Genomic DNA, 18,365 nt, shown 5'->3' with positions numbered 1-18,365 from the left:
ACTTTTAACTTCTATACCCACTAGGGCAGGTCCTTTCTAAGTTTCTTTCTTTGATAATTAAACAGTTATGGGCTCTTGCATCTCTTGTCTGATAGTTTTTTAAGCAGCATCTCCTCTCTCCTTTCCTCAAGGTAGACGTGCACTCCATTACACCGTGACAAAGACATTTTGAATTTGAAAATTCAAATTCAATTTTATGGAAATAAAATTGATTTTATTGATTTTATAGGAATTTAAGGGAATTTATGGGAATTTAAGGGTATTTATTTTTGTATACGGTTTTTTGTTGAGATGTCTGTACACCGCCCCGAGTCCCTTCGGGGAGAGGGGGCGGTCTATAAATCTAATAAAACTTAAACTTAAAATAAATCAGGGAAATGGTTGGTTTATAAATTATGAAGAGACGGACAACTGAAAATGATACTGAAATTACAAGAGAGATGCTGTATTAATAGACAATGTGGCTTTATAAAAAAACATTTTGTCAATGTTTTAATTTGCATGGAGGACATGATATTTCAATGGACAAAATAGATGAGTATGTCAGAAAACTAAATTTACCAAGAATTAGAAAAGAACGAAGACAAATTATAAATGGGCCTGTAATAATAAGAGAAATTTCAGAAGCCAAAAAGTAAATTAGGAAAGATACAATACAATAGTAGAGTTGGAAGGGACCTTGGAGGTCTTCTAGTCCAACCCTCTGCCTAGGCAGGAAACCCTATACCATTTCAGACAAATGGCTATCCAACATCTTCTTAAAGACTTCTAGTGTTTGGGCATTCACAACTTCTGGAGGCAAGCTGTTCCACTGATTAATTGTTCTCACTGTCAGGAAATTTCTCCTCAGTTCTAAGTTGCTTCTCTCCTTGATTAGTTTCCACCCATTGCTTCTTGTTCTACCCTCAGGTGCTTTGGAGAATAGCTTGACTCCTTCTTCTTTGTGGCAACCCCTGAGATATTGGAACACTGCTATCATGTCTCCCCTAGTCCTTCTTTCTCTTAAGCTTAAGCTTTCTCTTAAGATGCCTGGATCAGATGAGTTATTGGGTGTGTATTATGGGATGTACTTTTATAATTGCTACAAAGCATTAGGAACTCTATTTCACAGAGAGGAATACTGCTAAAGATTAGAAAAGGTGCTAATATAACATTAATGCTTAAAGAGTGACAAGATTTGACTTCAGCAAAAAACCACAGACCAGCATTATGATTGAATAACGATTATAAGTTGTTTTAAACAATTTTATCTGAAAGACTGAAAACAGTTGTGCAAGAATTTATTCATGAGGATCATTGTGGGTTTTTATCTAAAAGACAGTTAAAGGATTATGTTAGAACTGTGTTGGATATTTTGGAATATTTGGAACAACATTGTTTTAAAAAGCTGCACTGGCTTTTTTAGAGGCACATAAGGCAATTTGAACTGGACTTTATTATTTAAAATTTTGGAAGCTATGAATTTTGGAGAGATTTTATAAAATGGATGAGATGGATTTATTCTTCACAATCACAAATAATTGTTAATGGAAATTTAATCAAACCATTTACGATACAAAAAGGAACAAAATACATTTTCCATTTGCTTATTTTAGTTGTTGTAATATTAAATAGAAATATAAGACAACATAAGAGGATGGGGCGTAAAGATTAAAAAAGTCACGTAAGTTAAGAGCTTTTATAGATGGCTTGATTTTGGTTTTGGCAGATCCTTTAAAGGGAATTGAAAGGGAATTTAATTGAGTAAATTAAAAGAATTTGGGTCACTATTAGGTTTCAGCAGAAGACAAAAATATTAACAAAAAAGCACAAAGATACAAGATCAATCAGAACTGATGATTAAAAGAGGGTAAATACTTTGATATTGCTATGACAAATATAATTTCTATGTTATTTAAAAATAACTATGTTAAAAGATATAGTTTAAAAAGTTGCGTTAAGGTGGAATGTTCAGTTATCATTGTTAGGGAGAATTTCTGGGATGAAGACAAATGTTTTACCTATCATGTTATTTTATAGCATTTACATTAAATATATACAATATATTTACATTATATTTTATAATATGAAAATGATATCTGTTTTGACAACTGTTGTACCATTTAAATAATGGCATATATATATATTTGTGCTGATGAAATAAAGGGAGACTAGTATAGATCCATTTCGAGCTATTTAGCTCTCATAAGCTAGCCATACCCTTACTGGGATTTGAACCTGGGCTGTATTATACACTAGGCAAGAGTCTTAGCCACTATGCCATAGGCTTCTCCTCCTTTATCAGCTGAGCCAGGGAAATAAGTATGTGTTTGTGTTACAACCCCTTGGTATGCCCAAATATGGGAGGGAGCTCACTCCTCCCTCTTTCTGTCCTTTCGGCTCATCACAGAAAACCATCCAGGCAGAAACCCATATTTTTATTTTTAATGTTGCCTTTTTTATATTTGTGTTGCATTTGTGCTGATGGTTTTCTGCCTGGATAGTTTTCTGTGATGAGCTGAAAGGACAGAAAGAGGGAGGAGTGAGCTCCCTCCCATATTTGGGCATACCAGGGGTTGTAACACAAACACATACTTATTTCCCTGGCTCAGCTGATAAAGGAGGAGAAGCCTGTGGCATAGTGGCTAAGACTCTTGCCTAGTGTATAATACAGCCCAGGTTCAAATCCCAGTAAGGGTATGGCTAGCTGATGAGAGCTAAATAGCTCGAAATGGATCTATACTAGTCTCCCTTTATTTTATCAGCACAAATACAACACAAATATAAAAAAGGCAACATTAAAAATAAAAATATGGGTTTCTGCCTGGATGGTTTTCTGTGATGAGCTGAAAGGACAGAAAGAGGGAGGAGTGAGCTCCCTCCCATATTTGGGCATACCAGGGGTTGTAACACAAACACACAGACACACACACACACGTGCGTATTTTTCGGCTTTGTGTTTGTGTGAGTAAAGCGTGGTCGGAGCGACAAATATATATATTTGTGTTACAACCCCTGGTATGCCCAAATATGAGAAGGAGCTCACTATTCCCTCTTTCTGTCATTCGGCTCAACACAGAAGACCATCCAAGCAGAAAACCATATTTTTAATTTTAATGTTGCCTTTTTATATTTGTGTTGTGTCTCCCTTTATTTATTTATCAGCACAAATACAACACACACACACACACACACACACACATATAATTGTGCACGTGAGAAACAATCTGTGTCTAGATCTAAACCGCACAGTTCTAAAGATTGGCCCTGAGCTTTATTGATGGTGATTGCAAACGCCAATCGAATTGGGAATTGCAATCTTTTAAATTGAAATGGCATATCTGTTGGAATCATAGGAATGCGAGGAATGAGGACATCTTCACCTTTGAAAGGTCATGTCAAGATTGTTGCTTCTACAACATTGGTCATTATTTTTTTTACTGCAAGCCGCATGCCGTTGCAAAACTTTGGCTGGTTGATATTTCGCAGAATGATAATTGGCATGCCGATTTTCAATTGCAGTACGTGCAATGGCATCCCTGGCAGATCAAATGAATTTAAAAATTCTGTTGGATAATTAACCGCTTCATCTGCTTCCACAACAGTGTTGTTGGACTTGTATGCAACTGCCTCACTTTGAATGTTAGACTGAATAATATTGTTAAGTTCATAGACGTCTTTGTTTTTGGCCGCAAGAATAGCTTGTTCACTCAGCCAATTGTGATTCTTATAATTGGTTTGAATATGGGGAAATACTTTTTCAACCAATTCTTTTGATGTCACTAAATTGCAGAAGTTATGAGGCAATAAAATTCGTCCTGAGGTCAGACCAACCGGCACTTTTCCGTTTCCAATTTCCAGCAATTGATGTGAGAATATTTCAGCTGATTGATCATTTTGCAGCTGGACATGCATATTTGTAGTTAATTTTAATGTCTTTACATGTCGCCACAAAGTAGAGTATTTCAGGCAAGCATTTATTTCGTCCACTGGTGTCGATCGAGGAATTACAGGTAATGTTTCCTGAAATCTCCGGCAAACAATAGTAATGCATTCCCAAATGGTCTGATGTTTCCTCGCAAATCTTGCAATGATCGATCAAGAGCTTTGAGCGATTTTTTTTGTGCCATTGTGCATTCATCCCAAACAATAAGTTTGCATTTCTGCAATACTTTTCCCATGCCTGATGCTTTGGAAATGTTGTACGTGGGAGTTTCAATGAATTGCATGCTCAATGGCAATTTCAAAGTGGAATGAACAGTTCTTCCATCTGGTAGCAATGTTGCAGCTATTCCCGACGACGCAAGAGCTAAGGCTATGTCATTTTGGGATCGAATTGCTGCCAGAATCAATGTAATTAGGAACGTTTTACCAGTTCCTCCTGGCGCATCTAAGAAGAAGATTTCTCCAACCCCTTTATTAACAGTTTGCATTATTTGATCATAAATGCCAGTTTGCTCAAGCGGTAGCTTAGGAATATTTGATTGCACATACGACAAAAGATCACCTGTGTTGTAATTTTGTTCACGACACAATTCTACATCAAACGAAGCTGCAGCAGATCGATTCAGTGATGGCATTCCCAATTGATTGAGAACTTTGTTCGCAATTTCTAAGCACAAATCTACAATGAAGCATTGATGGAAGATCATTGAATTCAGCTGTGTAAACGACACAGCTGAATTCCAACACAATGTCACATGAAATAATTAAATCAAAGTTAAAATTAATGGAAATGTATGAAAAATCAATATAACAATGCAATCGGAAACATTGAAATGGAATCGTGAAATATTTAGTATAGCGTGTGTTGCTTTTACGTCCAGCAGATGGCGCTGGTTTTCAAAAAAGCATGTTTTTACAAAAAAGCATGTTTTTACCTGTCACAGGTGTGACATCTATATAATATACTTATTTAAAAACATGCGCGTATTCGAATGCAACCTTGTGTCAAAATTTCAAAGCAATCGGTGAAGAACTTTTGGAGATTTAAGATTTTGAACAAACAAACATTACATTTTTATTTATATCTATATAAATAATTCCTTCCACTAGAAAAACCAGGTTAAATATATGATATGCAAAGCAGTACTTTCTTCCGGTTTGGTAGTGGGAGTGTGTGTGTGTGTGTGTGTGTGTGTGTGTGTGTGTGAGAGAGAGAGAGAGAGAGAGAGAGAGAGAGAGAGAGAGAGCATGCACAGAACCTTCTGCGTATGCACAGGTCTGTGATGCTGTCTGGGTGGGTGGGCGGAGCCTTATGCCGCCACCACTACTGGTTCACGCGAATCGGTGCAGAATACCATCTCTGATGCAAAGGAAAGATGAGGATTGTGTCTACCAGATTTGAAATTACACTTTGCCTGCTTGAATGAAAGAGCGGGTTTTGCTAAGAAATAGAAGTCTATTGAAGTTACAAGGACATGACCTGAAATTCAAGTGGCATGGATATTTATGTTATGACAAAGCTAAGGTTAATGAAGATTCCAAAAATTGTTATGTCAGGCCATTCTTAGAATATGGAATAAATATAAATCTAGGTTTTACCCAAAAACACCCTTCAGGTTCTCAGCAAAACAAGCATTTTATAGATGAGAAATTAGAAGTAAACATAGGTGGTTAACTTATTGTGATGTATTAAAAATTTCTCAATGGGATTGTAAAATACAATTAACAGAAGGATATGTTTGTCGATGGTTTCTTATACATAATTATCAGAAATGTTTGAAGTGGTTAAAAGTTTTTATGGTTTTGAACAATGCAAGACTGTATTTGGAATAGAATTATGTACAAATGATGAACATGTTATTGCTAAAATTGATATTTTTTTGTTGGAATATGACTCAGAAGAACAAATGGAAGAATGTATGATAAAATTGGCTAAACATTTGGCTAAATATGCAAATGGATTAATAAAAAAATATGCGGTTGAAAGGATTGAAATTTACATTAAGTTCTAGCTTTATAGAAAAATTGTATAGTATGATCTATGGTTTGTATTAGTCGGGACAGAAATAGTTTAGAATGTATAAAGTGAATGTTTGAACAACATGAACGGACATTTTTATGAATGGCAAATATATAGAAGAGCTAAAGAAAGGGGAAGGATACAAATAAATATACTAATTCAGAAAATTATAAAGACTAAAATACAGTTTTTAAGGCACCAGACTAGAAGCCAGAAACGGAGCTCTCTATACCACTTTAGGCATGAAACCAGTGGGGTGAATTTGAGCCTCTCTCTCTCTCTCAGTCCAACTCACCTTATAGAATTGTTGATGTGGGAAAAATAGGAGGGGGCAACTGTATTAAGCATGTTTGCCACATTGAGTTATTATAAAAACAATAAAGGTGGGATTAAAAAGATTCTAAAGAAAATAATCTTACTTAGTAAGATTATTTTATTGCCTCTTTCAATGTGGCCGTACTGCACTAAGAAAACAGTCACAGCTACACAAAACTCCATGCCATTTTTTTCCCAATTCTAATTGAAGAGTGTTACCTTACCTATTTCATATTAGTCTCTGGGTCCAACAGGGCAACTTTCTGTTTTATCTCTTAGCATCCTGCCTGGCGGGTGGCATGTAAGCAGAGCCACATGATGCTAATGAGCTCTGTCAGTTACTTAGAGCAACCTGATTAGCTAATCTGCAGAGCTCTATGAGAAGGAATTAGCCTGGTACTGATCAGCATGACGTGAGATGCTAGTCATATTAAAATCACAAACAAAAAAGAGAGGGAGGAATAAAAGGGAAACATTATCAAAATATTGATTTAATAGCAAGTTTGCAACAAAAGTGCCAAAACCAGGCAAAATATTATGTGCACTTATTTAATGGAATCACTGTTTACAAATATTATGGATCTGAAGCTGAATATAAAGAAAAAATTAGGGGGTCTTGCTCTTTACTGTGTATATACATTTATTGGATAAACAAAACAAAGTTGACTGAACTTTTAAAAATTTAAAGGGAAATAATAAATTATAAATCAAGAAAATGACCTTGAAATGTTTTTTTGCTGGATTTACAACAGAAACATGTCGAAACCCCAAGGAAATCTGGGCAATTGAATAAAGAAGAATGGAAGATAAATCACATTCTGTGACAATGTTTGTTGAATTAAAGATGATAGAAATAAAAAAGGAATATAACATTGGTTTATTTGATCAAAGTTAAAATAGGACCTTTTTGGCAATGTTCTGGCAATCCTTTATGGACTTTTTGCTGACACCAGAATTAAAAAGTTGAAATTTCATGGATTTTGTTACAGATAAGAGATCATATACAGAAAGAACAGATATCTATTTGTAATATTACAGTGGGTGAAGAGTTATTAAATTTATTTATACTGTATTTCTTTTATTTTTCTTTATTATATTCTTTCTTTGTCTTGTTTTTCTTTTTTACTGCACTTTTTATTCTTTCTTTCCATTCTCTTCTCTTTTTCTAAGTTTAGTTTGTAATTTTTCACTATTATAATTAAAATTCCTAATAAAGTATGTTAAAAATAAAGGAATATTATGAGTTTTTGTTGAGAAGGACACATGCAAGGGAAATAGGACACTGGCTTGATTTGTGCAGCTGAATTCTGAATCTTTTATTTCATTGCAATACTTTCAAGTATGACTAATCCATATGGGTTGTCTGAATTTTCCCAGTGAACTCATGTATACAACATGCAACTGGCCTATGGCCAGCAGTCATTTCCATCTGCATGATATTATTTTTTCCAGCTGCTCTCATTGGAAGAAGGAAACATTTATTAATTCAGTTTATTTATTCATGATGTAGTGAATGGTTCAGATACCAATAGGCAGATGACATTGATTAGGCAGAGGCAGGCATAGCAGCTCAGTATTAAAAACTGATTAAGACTTCAGTGCAGACATAAGTAGTTGAGAAGTGACTTGTTTCATGAAGCCTCTAACTGGTTAAATGAAGCTCCAGCTAAGGAACCCTGCCCTGATAGTCATCTAATTCAATGCAGACAAACAACAGTCCCTCACTGTAGAAAGAATACAGTGCTTTGTGGATAAAAGAATGATCAAAATAGCAAAGATTTGGTCATATTTTATGAATTTTGTGGACATAACGTATTTATGTGATCATAATTTAAAACGTTCAGAGATAAATAAAATATTAAGAAAGTAAAGAACGTTTGGAATATAAAAATTTCTATTTGCATGCTAACTTAAATTTAACTAAATTAAACTTCTTGAGCCATTCATTTAATTTGTGGAGAAAAAAAATATTAGATGAAATGAATATATTTTACACACACACACACACAAAACACAAACACACACACACACACACACCCTTAAGATATGCTAAGGTAGTTATCACATTTACCCAATAGATAAAAAAGTATGTGGTTGTCTGTTTGTGTACTCTGAGTAAGATGAGAACTGTGCTGGTGGTTCAGTCATACTGGACAGATCTCATCACAGAAGCCAGACAAAGAGTGTCTCTCCCATAAACAGATAATATAATATAATATAATATCATATCATATCATATCATATCATATCATATCATATCATATCATATCATATCATATCATATAATTTACATAAATTCATACTGGATCAGTTGTCACCCGGATCTACAAGGACCATGATAGCTCTTGGTGTTCTTGGACATATGTTGACAAATTAACTATAGGACATGACCAGGCTGAGCCTGAGGGAGGTGTCAAGCATGTCATTAGTAGTTCAGATTCATATAGAGAACAAGCATGAAATACACTTGCACATTGATGGACAGCCTCGCTTCTCAATTTCTCACACCTGACATGGGCTAAAGGACCTAGAACTATTGGTTGAGCAACCAGGGCTAGCAAGTACAGAACTACTGGAAGAAAATATGTTTACTCATTACAAATTTACAAAGATTGAAAACAAAGAAATCTGTCATCACAAATCAAATTCAACAGATGAGGATATTTGAAAATAATATACCAGTTCTGGAAAGAACAACAGCTGCTGCACAAAGATCACATTAACCAACTATAAACAACAATATGAGAAACTAGCAGCTATGGTGGATTACTATATCTGCAAAAAATGCCATTTGTTTGCAAGGAAGAAGGTGAAATCACAAAAAAAGACAAAATCCTATAAATGAAATTAAAGTATTTTGGGACTTTAGAATTCAAACTGACAGGCACTTGCCACGTAACACCTGAGACTTAACAATTGTTGATAAGAAAGACAAAAAAGTTTGGATGGTAGAGATTGCAGTACCTGAAAGCAGCAGAATAGAACAAAAAGAACTGGAGAAAATCACAAATTAACAAAAAAAGGCATAAAAATGTAAATAGAATGACTGTGGCAAAATAAAGCAGTGCCAATAACAGTAGCTGCCTGGGTGGAATTCCAAAACATGTGGGGTAACACTAGACCAATATTAGCATTGACAAAATCAGCCAATTGCAAAAGGCAGCTTTTTTCCAAACAACTTACATCCTGCAATGATACCTTTAATACTATCAAACAGCACCTGCATATCCCAGTACTTGGTGAGGACTCAGTAAGTGGATAAAAATATCCACATCCAGTCTAAACATCTGGCTGATTGGGCAATCAACCATAATAATAATCTCCTGAACTACTCATTTTTCTGCTGAACATTTTTTTAACCAATCCACAGTTGGACTGTTGGATGCTGAATTTTTTTTTTCATCTACCTTTGTCAGGTTTGTCTATTTGGAGTGAGACTGACAAGTATTTGCTAGTTGCTTCTTGATTTCAAATAATAACAAGAATAATTAGATGGTCCATTGGTGAATTGATTGAAGAAAAGCACTAAAGAGGACAGTTCATAAAAAAGAAAATAATATTGATATTATCTAAAAAATATTTTAAATGATTAAAAAATGTTTTTGCGCTGATTTCATACTTCGCTTATAACTAAGCAGCTTTATTTCAGGTATCAGGAAGCAACACTGCTTGGTGGAATAGCTATTACAGGTACTCTAGACTTACAACACATAGTGATTGTTCAAAGTTACAACGGCACTGAAAAAAATGATGTTTGGCTGTTTTCACACTATCAACCATTGCAGCATCCTGATGGTCACGTGATCAAAATTCAAATGATTGGCAACTGACTCATATTTATGATGGATTCATATTACAATTATTATGATCTTTTCACAAGCAAAGTCAAGAGGGAATCCAGATTTACTGTATTTTTCAGAGTATAAGACGCACCTTTCCCCCCAAAAAAGAGGGTGAAAATTTGGTTGCATCTTATACACCAAATATACCCTACCACCACCAGTGGCCAAAAATGCAAGGTATGGAGCAACAATGGTCTGTGGCAATCCCTGCAGCCTGGAACAGCTGATTGGGGGTATTCTGGCAAGCCGATCCACCTGTCAATTAGCTGTGCTGAATCAGGCTGCAATAAGTCCTGAAGCTGACATGGCTGATAATATACAATACATTAAGCAGGTTTTCCAAGGTAGCAGTAAATACAAGCAAAACACAAGCAGTTTCACTTTCAGTTCTCTGCTAAGTCAGGTTAAGTAAAGTAAAAGGTTCCTTCCTGTCTCTTTGTTGCTCACACAGCAAATTTCAGAGTCCAAATAGCCCTCATTGGCTGACTTAGTTGCAATGCCCATTCATTGCCTGACCTTGTTACCATGTCAGCTGAATACCATGTATGCTGGTAGACAGAGGCAGAATGTTTGTTCTTCTTATTTTCCTCCCCCAAAACTAAGGTGCTTCTTATACTCCCAAAAATATGATACTTAACCATGCTATTCATTTTACAATGGCAATGATTCACTAGACAACTGCAAGAGAGGTTGTAAAATGGATAAAATTCATTTAACAACTGTCTAGCTTAGCGACAAAAATTTTGGACTCAATTCTGGCCGAAAGCCAGGGATTACCTGAAGTATGTTGGACAACACAACCTGTTTTTATTCCCTATGACCCCACCGGCTGTTGTTTATACGGTGTCTTCATTCTCACAGAAACAAATTTCAAATGATTAAAATAGAATAATATAATGAATGTAATGATTTCTCCTCCAACTTTAAATATCTAAAGTGCTGTCATTATGTCATCCCCCTCCACTTTACTATGTTTTTTTTGTTTTGTGATTAAGAAATAATGATTTCCAATGAGTATTTCCAGCAGAGCAAATGTCATGGCTGTGGGCTTGCATTTCTATTTCATGCTATAACTACTTTATGTAAATGCATATGCCAATTAGACATAAGCCTGAGGGCCTTGGAAAGTTTCCAGTGTGAGCCCGGGGGAAATCCTGTTGCAAAGGATGTGAAAGTAGTTTAGCATAGAAAGCTTGCAGCAGAAAGGTTTAATGTGGAATCTATGCTGACAAGGCAAAAAGAGGCAGGCAATCTTGTGGGCTAAATTATAGGGTTGCCAAGGATGTTTTCAATATATTTTTGAACAATACTGCATGAGAAATGGTACTCATCTACATGCCAAAACACTTTCTTTCGTATTGTTACATCCATAGGAAAGTGAAACTAGATTAGGAACAAAAAGAATAGAGGGAAAAATTCAAAGAGAACGGAAAAAACTCAGAACTACTCAATTTTATAGATATTGTATGTAATTAATCTCCAAATAATAGAATCATTTAACAGTTTTCTACTTTGGGGTTTCATCCCTAGCTCCATGCTACCTGCATTTAATCTATGCGATTGGAGATGTTAATATGGCAAATGGCTATTTGTCTTGTAGCTCAGTAACAACAGATATTTGGTGAAGAAATGATTGAACTCTCTTCTTGAACTCTCTTTAATTTGAGCATAGTAAATCAGTCCCCTTTATAACTCTGTAGCTTGATCCAAGTCTAGGTGCTTTTATTTGGGTAGCTCAAAGCATATTTCTCAACAATTGGTTCCCAAGCAGAGGTGGTATTCAGCAGGTTCTGACCATTTCTGGAGAATTGGTAGCAGAAATGTTGAGTAGTTTGCAGAACCGGTAAATACCACTTTTGACTGGCCCCACCCCTATCTCTTCTCTGCCTGCGGAGTCTCAGCTGATCGGGAGGAAATGGGGATTTTGCAGTAACCTTTCCCTGGAGTGGGGAGGAAATGGAGATTTTACAGTATCCTTCCCCTGTCATGCCCACCAAGCCACACCCACCAAGCCATGCTATGCTGACTAAGTCACGCCCACAGAACCGGTAGAATTTTTTTTTTAATCCCACCACTGTTCCAAGCCCAAGTCCCAGTCAAAGTTAGGTAGCTTGGTGAACAAGATAGATGGTAATGACGAAGAAGAAAAAATGTGATTCAACAAATTTGATTGGATGCAATACATTTGTTTTTCTGAATAGGGTCTTAGGAGGCCTAAGTAGAAGGCCTACTTTGTGGAGGCATGAATAAATTCATTTTACTTAATAGTGTGTATGTACTAGTATCCACATCCAACTTTGTATATGTGAATTATAAAATATTAAATAAAGGACAAAGTGCATTTCTGTGACAACTGCCCTGGTGGTTATTACAAGCTCTTGCCTAAATTACATCATTAAAATATGCTATTTAAAATAGTATGTTGGTTCATATTAAAATTGGTATTGATTTCAATACAGCGTTGATTCTTAAATATGTTTAAGTTATTATTCAGCTTTCAACACCTGTACAAATAGAGTGAAGGTAACATGAGAATTCAGTGATTCTCTTGCTTTTTAGCTTGCTGCTGGAAATACATTTCCATACTTTACCTTGCCAAATCTTCAGGATAATTAGCTTCAATATATATGACTTGTGCCACACATACAGTGTGTGTTTATGTGTGCGTGTGTATAATAAAATTAGAGTGTCATCAAGGACCTTTCTGGGCAAACAGAAAAACTATATGCCAAATAAAAAGGGTTAATAACTTTTTCTCATGAACAGTTGCCCATTATTTATTGATATTCCATAATATGGACCAAGCGTCTGTAATCATGTATTCTTGATGGGATTTTATGATGAGATTGTCATAGCTCAGTTGATTATATATTTCAAAGACTCTGTGGAAAGAGCATTCAGCCATCATACTCTGAAAGATCAAAATCAATAGTTACAGTAAGCCATAAATCTAGGACGTTTACATATTATCTCCAAATTTGTAATTCACTACCTGAGTTTATCAGTTTTGGTTTATCTACTTTAATGATCTTTATTGGATTAGAGTGCTGAGAAATATCATTTTTGTATGCAAAACTATAATCACATTTCCCCAGACATAAATATAAACATATGAAAATGAGACATGTCATTTTCATTTTATGTGAATATTATATGAATATGGGGAAAACCAGAAAATATTCAGATTGTATCTAGAGGTGCAATGCCATCTGTCAACACAATGAAGTCCTATTCCTACCTACCTACAAGGCATCTCCAGATCTGTTCCAGATGGATGGAGTTGAATTTAGAGACATGCAGATGGTGACAGAAAGTGAGAAGCCCTGTTACATGAATAAGAATCTGGTCATTTAAGAGTGAGCCTACCTTTGAAATGTGGTGGCTCAGAGGCTAAGATGCTGAGCTTGTCAATCAGAAAGGTCAGCAGTTTGGGGGTTCGAATCCCTAGTGCTGCGTAATGGAATGAGCTCCCATTACTTGTCCCAGCTTCTGCCAATCTAGCAGTTCAAAAGCATGTAAAAATGCAAGTAGAAAAATAGGGACCACCTTGGTGGGAAGGTAACAGCGTTCCGTGTGACTTCGGCATTTAGTCATGCTGGCCACATGACCACGGAGACATCTTCGGACAGCACTGGCTCTTTGGCTTTGAAACACTGCTTCGGCTTCTAGAAGCACTGCTCCTAGAGTTGAGAACAACTAGCACATATGTGCGAGGGGAACCTTTACTTTTACCTTTGAAATAGGTAGTATTTTTGAGAAAATGTAGGGATTAATTGATCCATTCATATACTGATGGAGTCTTCATTCATTGCATATTGTAATCTCTCCAAATCAAAATGGAAACATTCGGGAGCTTTCTTTAATTAAATGAAAAATCCACAGACTACCTCTGAAAAATATAGCCATTTATATTTAACTTATGGTATGGGGGAAGAAAATCTTTGAAAAGGAGAACAAATCCAATATTTAACTGATGGTAAGGGGGAAGAAAATCTTTGAAAAAGAGAACAAACTAATGAATAATGGAAGTGTCCTATATTGAAACATCTAACAATATGCAAGATGCAGAAAAACAGTCATATCTAAAAAAATAGTTTTCACATTTATAAAGCTTCTTTATTTTTCAGGAACATCTCCAAAATCTTAGTTGGAGTAGTTTGGTTTATTGAATTCTGTGAGTCTTGAAAATAATGCTGGAGCTCTCAAGAGACTCCTATAAAGATGTATTACATCATAAAGAAAATGAAAGATAGTAACCCACGTTATTAAACTGTCAACATACGTTATATGACAATTTGTCCGCAATCCAGTTCATCTTAAAGCCTTACTATTGGCTGTAACTCAAAAGAGCAAGGCTATTCAGTAATCATCAAAAGCCTAAGGTACTTTGGAGAAAAAAAAATGTAATAATTGCTCCACTGTTCCACTGTGAATTTCATTGATTCCTGTACTGCAGTGGCTTACCTCATATATGGAAGGATTCAAATGGATTATGGTTTTAGAAGCTTTTATGAGTTATGCGGTAGATTTCTCATTTTAGACCAGATTAGTAATGCTTTCTTATAATAGTAATAATGAAAAGTAAATAGCAAAGCCTGACCTACGGATATCCAGTGATAAACATGGGGAAACGGCATTGCTCTAAAAATGCCACTAATTCAGTATCAGAAAGCGTATCATAATTCTGAAGTGAGAGTGATTAAGGTGTTCCAAGACAAACAAGATTGACCTTCCAAATCAGTGCTGAAGAACTGACATTTGGTTTATGCAATGATAGAAGCAGAACACACGAAGGAAAAGAAATAAAATAGTTTCCTGAATCAGTTAAAAACAGTGTATATGGTACATACAATGCTAATTTCTGCTACACTGAAAGTTCTGTTTTCTCTGAAATTTAACCAGCCCTGACATCTTGTTATGAGAAAATGCTTATTCTATGGCTGCAATATTACAGGTAGTCCTTAATTTATGATGACAGTTGAGTCCAAAATTTCAGCAAAGCACTGAAAGATTATGAGGTTTGCTGATGTAAATTAGCAACATGTACAGGTAGTCCTCAATTTACAACAGTTCATTTAGTGATCGAAATTACAATGGTACTGAAAAAACTGTTTTTCATGCATATACCCACTGCAGGCCTTGGTATATTATTCAAGGAAATGGGAAAGAACAGAAAGAAAAAACTGGATTTCATTTCTTTTCTTAGTGTTTGGATTTTGAGCAACACTTTTTCTTCTTAGCCAACTATAATAGTTACCTGCAACATTCCTATTTTCATAGACTGGCAGTTATGATATAGTGATTAAAAATATGAAGGCAATGTTGAAATAAACTTTACTTATGGTGGCTACATGAAATTGCTCCATACAATTTTGTTGCACAGGGTGTGGTAAAAATCAAGCTTGTGATATTTAGTATCATTCTCCCTTGATCAATGTTTATGTCGTATAGAATAGAATAGAATAGAATAACAGAGTTGGATGGGACCTTGGAGATCTTCTAGTCCAACCTCCTGCTCAGGCAGGAAACCCTATACCATTTCAGACAAATGGTTGTCCAATCTGTTGTTTAAAAAAAAATCCAGTGTTGGAGAATTCACAACTTCTGGAGGCAACTGGTTAATTGTCAGGAAATGTCTTCTTAGTTCTAGGTTGCTTCTGTCCTTGATTAGTTTCCATTCATTGCTTCTTGTTCTGCCCTCAGGTGCTTTGGAGAATAGCTTGACTCCCTCTTCTTTGTGGCAACGCCTGAGATATTGGAACACTGCTATCATGTCACCCCTAGTCCTTCTTTTCATTAAAGAATGAATATATCTACTCAGAGTATCATGTTTCCATTGACATTAATAATATTACATATATAAAGAGCATTTACATGTATGAAGGCCTCAAAAGCACTTTCTTCATATATTATTTACATTGATCGAGGAAATATTTCTAAGCACATCCCAGATCGAATAATAAGGTGCAAAATAACAGGAAACAAAAAGGTGACCTGTGTAAAAGAAAGCTGATAAAACATTATCGAAACAAAAACTGGGCTTTGATGCTAAACAGGATGAAAATATGTCAGCATCTGGGATTAGAATCTGAGGATGGCAGGCTAGACTGGGAAATTGAAAAAGGACCAAGAAAGACCACAGAGAGGTCCACAGCTATAATCCAAAAGGTCAAGATAGCAGTCACACTAGTACGACTGAAGCTCTGGCTAATTACTCTCTTTATTTTTCTTGTGGTTGAGGAAAAAAAGAATAGAAATCACGAATGGAATGGAAGTCCTGGATTTGAGACAAAAAAACATAAATCTGGCACTATTATAAAGAAACAACTAAAAATGGCAGTGAGTTGGGTCTATTATTGAAATGTTGCCTTTATATTGACAGCCATAGGTCTGCATAACATGGCTTTCTGATTTTTCTCTTTCAGAAGAGTGTCTCTGCAGAACAATTAACAATTTGGAAACTCTCCAAATTAATATTGTTGTTGCTGTAAACAGAGAAGTGGAGGCACTGTTGCCATGCCAGAGATGCTTAAAGAGACAGAGAGTCTATGATCTCTGAGTAGCTGATATTACTGACGCCTGCTGAGAGAGTTTAACCCGATTCTCCAATCCATTTGTGGTCTGGGGAAATGCTCTGACTTAGAGCTTGCCAGCTCCTGTGACTGTGGATGGAAACCTTACCTAAGTGTGAAAGCCCACATGCTACAAAGTCTTGGATGATCGCCCTAGGAGTAAATTAGATCTTATCATTTATGGAGGGTTTCAGAAGAAAACATTTGCTTTCTTGGTCAGGAATGAGTAAGGAGTGACGGGGAAAAGATTAAGGATTTCATATCCTGGAACAATCGTGGTAAAGTAACAGAAAAAGGTGGCTTTCAGAAATCAGGCCAATATCTGGCAGTTCTATCAAATGATGATTCAGGCCCGTTAATTGAATGCAATGCCTTGCTGTGCAAAATATGAGAGTTATGAATGATAGGACCTTACATCTGGATGGGTGCGTAGCACAGAAGAGTATTGCCTGCTATGAACATCATCCATATTTTTGCAGCTTGGATCTGATAAGCCCTAAGAGACAAAACTTAAAATACCAGTGTTTGAAGAAAGATATGTATTTCTTCCACTCCCTACCATTTCACTGCACCATTTGCTATTTTTATTGCATGGAAACCATTCATAAATGTGACCAAATAGGCAGTTTTTCACAACAAAGCAAAAGTTTGGAGAAAATAGCTGTGAGCTGCTTTCCTATTTGTGCTGTAGTTTTGAACCACTTTGCCAAAATCATGTGTTTCAGTTTAAAACAGTTCATAACTTAAATGCATTCTATATAAGAAAGGCAAAACACGAGTTCTATTTACCTTGACAGGGGAACGAAATATAAAATTATGTTAGGAAATCACTAAACTATTTTGTGACAGCTATTTTGAATCTCTGAGTAAGCTAGAGCAGAGATAAAGGCAAACATAGTATTTGAGGAAGCTCAGGAATGATTTCATTTTACACGTTCATGAATGGGCTGGGGTGAATTCAAAGCAATACAATTGCTTGGTTCAGCATTAGTTTGCATAAGGGCGTCTCATATTTCGAGAAATGCTCCATTGGGCTTTTTCAGACCAGGGATGGGAGAAGCGAGAGATTTGCGAAGACATTTAACTAATTAAGCCAATTAAAGCATTCCTTTCAATTGGCAGTAAAGTGTCCTGAGGTATGGAGGAAATTTTAACAGATCCTGTGAATTATTAGGGGTAGGAGGTGCAAAAGATTTTTCTTTCCCCTGATTGGGGAAAAGAATTCAGAAATTCAGTTAGCCATTTTTCAGGACATTAATTGATATTCAGACAAGCAAAAGTGTAAAAACACTGCTCAGGAATTTCAGGGTAAGCTGCAAAAACACATTGAGGGGAACAACAATTCAGCAAAGTGGCTGTGATCTTTGCTATATTTTAGTCAAAAGGTTTGCCTGCTTCTTCATACTGCAAATTTTAAATATATATATTGTGCCAGGATAGGCTAGCCTAACAACAACAATATAACTGATGGGTTAAGCATGCTGAAAAGATATGGTGCTTTCCTTTTGTTTGTTATTTCCATAAATAAAATTTGCTGATTAGCTTTTGCATTCATGGAATAGGGGAGGAAGGCTCCTGTAGTCCCTATTTCAGCTTGCAGGATTTTATATGCCTCCCAAATGCCGGAACTGCTGTTAAGTATATACTGTAGCAAACGTACTAAAAATAATTGTGTTGATGTACTGAAGCCAT

The sequence above is a fragment of the Natrix helvetica genome (genome assembly GCF_964273705.1).
Source record: "Natrix helvetica genome assembly, chromosome: 2".
In the NCBI taxonomy this organism is placed as follows: domain Eukaryota; kingdom Metazoa; phylum Chordata; class Lepidosauria; order Squamata; family Natricidae; genus Natrix; species Natrix helvetica.
Note: the sequence above shows the minus strand (reverse complement) of the source record.